We start from the raw sequence: 3308 nt of genomic DNA on the forward strand, positions 1-3308 counted from the left end.
TTTACGCACTAAGGTACTTAAAAACACAAAAGTACTTTAAATCATTTAAAAGCACTGAAAAACGTTTAAGCACTTAAAAGTTAAGTACTTAAAACAAGCACTTAAGTATTTAAAAACACTTAAGTACTTAAAAACTTAAATACTTGAAAACTACTTATGGACTTAAAAAAAACTTAAAAGCACTTTAGCACTTAAAATATTTTAAGCACTTAAGTGATTTTAAGTACTTAAGTGCTTTTAGGTATTTTTAAGTGCTTCAAAAAACCTAAAAGCACGTAAGTACGTAAAAATTTTTAAGTACTTAAAAAAACAACTATTTAAAACCACTTAAGTACTTAAAAACACTTAAGTACTTAGGTTTTTAAGTACTTGTTTTTTAGCACATAAAAAAACCTAAAAGCACGTAAGTACTTAAAAGCATTTAAGTAACTAAAAGTTTTTTAAGTACTTAAAACAAGTTTTTACACACTTAAAAACACTAAAGTACCTAAAAACCACGTATGTACTTAAAATCACTTAAAACATGCACTTAAGTACTTAAAAAAAACTTAAAAACTTAAATACTTGCAAACTACTTATGTACTTAAAAAAACTTAAAAGCACTTAAGTACTTAAAAGATTTTTAGTACCTACAAGTTTTTTAAGTACTTAAAAACACTTAAGTACTTCAAACTTAAATACTTGAAAACTACCGAAGTACTTAAAAGATTTTCAGTACCTAAAAGTTTTTTAAGTACTTAAAAAAATTTTTTACACGCTTAAGTACTTAAAAACACTTAAAAGCATTTAAGTACTTAAAACAAGTTTTTACGCACTAAGATACTTAAAAACACTAAAGTACTTAAAACCCTGACCCCGACCCCTAAACCCTATCCTTACCACCAAACCTAACACTATCCTTAACGCCTACCCAACCCCTTAACACTTACCTTGAGATCATGACGCAAAGTTGAGGATTTAGGTGTCACGGGGGATTAAAGTTTAGGGATGGTGTGAGGGGTTCGGGTAGATGTGAAAGCAGTGAGGTGGTTTTGCAGTCTGGATTAGGTACTTCAGCGTTTTGCGTTAGGAGATTGGGTTGGGATTTAAAATGTTAGTGGTTTATGATAAGGGAGTCTGGGGGTGATTGTTTAAGTTAGGGCACGGGGTAGGACAGAGGTGTCCTCAAGGGCCACTGTCCTGCCCGTTTTCCAATGCTGATTCAGGGCTGGCTGAGGGAGATGGGGGTGTCTAGTGATTAGGATCCAGGGGTTGCTGTCAAGATTGGGGTTACTGTTAGTGGCTAGCGATTTGGGTGTTATGGACAGAGTTCAGGTTTGGATAAGGGTTAGGTGTTCCAGCAGTTAGGCTTTTTGGGTTCAGGGGTTAGGGCCATTGTGCACCTTGGGTTAGGTGCAGTGTTCCGAATTTTCATATGTCTGAGCACACAGAGGACCACTGTGAGCAACATCAGAAGTTAATGCCTTATTAAGAAGATCAAATTACAACAATTTCCATAAATTTGATTTTAATGTAATTCGGCACAGTTAGAAGTGAAAAAAGACAAAACTCATGGATTGTTTGGGAGAGACAACTTTGGCTTTATTCAGTTAGGTGCAGTTTTGGCCTGGATGAGGGTCTTGACCTTGAAGAAATGAGACAACTTTCAGGCGTAACATTTTGTTTACATAAAAACATTCACATTTTCCACGATGGGTGCTGTATCTTGTGATAATCTTATTAGCATTTCTACTACTCACAAATTACCGAGTCATCATAGAATTTAATGATTAATGTCCATAAATAAAACATCGTACTGATGTGACTAGAATAAGCACAAATTGGACTACATTAGCATTTCTACTACTCACAAATTACCTAGTCATCATAGAATTTAATGATTAATGTCCATAAATAAAACACCTTACTGAATGTGACTAGAATAAGCACAAATTGGACGACACTTTTTCCACATCTGTTGTCCTCACTTCTCCAATGGTTGTACACCCGAGTCTTCGTATAATTCCAACAGCATTCTAATGACTTCTGCTGAATGTGTCGCTTGAGGTAGTCCAGCTTCCATTTAGTCCATATTTTACATTGGAAAATTTAATTTACAGGTTCACTCGAAAAAGATCTCACCCAGTTTCACCGCTTGTTCCTCAATTACATTTGTTGATTAATGCGCACTGTCCCAATGAAATAAGAAAACCAAATTTCATATGCTCTGACAGCCATTCCAACCTAAAAGAACCACTGCTCATTTTTGTTTGGGTTAGTTGTTTCGCCATGATAAGGGGTCAGCATTAGCGTCACTTAATTCACTGGAGATAAGGAGTTAGGTCTTAAAATTGGTTTTAGGATTATAGAGATTGGGTGGTATGGATTTTCAGGGTAGGGATGTCCAAACTGTCATGAAGAGCCACTGTCCTGCCCGTTTCCCAGTTCTCCCAGGAGCAGCACACCTATTTCAAATAATCAGGATCGTTTTAATGCTGTTTCAGAGCTGGCTGATGAGCTGATCATCTAAATCAGGTGTGTTGCAGCCGGGAGAGGTGGAGAACAGGCAGGACAGTGGCCCTCCAAGGCCCAGAGCTGGACATGCCTAGAGTATGGAAGAGGGTTCGGGTTTCAATTTAGTTTTAGGATTTAGGGGCCGCGGGTGAAGCTGGTTAGGGATTAAGGGCTAGCATTTTAGGGGGTAAAGGGTGGACTGGGGGTTTCAAGGGCTCACGTTCAGGGTTGGTCAAGAGGTTAGGGTGGGGGGGTTAGGTGTGAGAAGGTCATGGTTGTGGGTTAAGGTAAAAGTTAGGGCGAGGACGTTTTGCTTTCAGGCATTTTAGGTTAAGACAAGGTGTAGGGCTAGAGTTAGGATTAGATGTTAGAGGGGCTAGGAGTAGAGTTTATCTTGGGTTAGGCATGAGACAGTTAGGTGTTTAGGCAAAAAGGCATTCAGCATTTTGGTGGTTCGGCATTTATGGTGAGGTTACAGGGGGATTAGGGGTAAAGTGCGGGGTTAGCGTTAAGGGTCTGGTTAGGGAATTAGGAGGTAGGATTTAACCCATGTGCTGCAGTCGATCTAAATAAGTTTATATAGCGCAACATACAATTTTACAAAAATTGTAAAAGTATTATTCCTGAATATTTATTTCACTTTCAACCACTCGACATGTTCAGTGGCATCAGTGCTATACATACACATATAGTTCTTATTTTTTTCTTTGTATTTTTGCCCTCTATGGACAATAAAAGCGGTATTGTGCTATGACCAAAACATAAATATAAATCTATATAAATAAAACATGAATTGGAATATTTCATATCACACA

Source organism: Hippocampus comes, unplaced genomic scaffold, assembly GCF_001891065.2.
Source record: "Hippocampus comes isolate QL1 unplaced genomic scaffold, H_comes_QL1_v1.1 scaffold367, whole genome shotgun sequence".
Taxonomy (NCBI): Eukaryota; Metazoa; Chordata; class Actinopteri; order Syngnathiformes; family Syngnathidae; genus Hippocampus; species Hippocampus comes.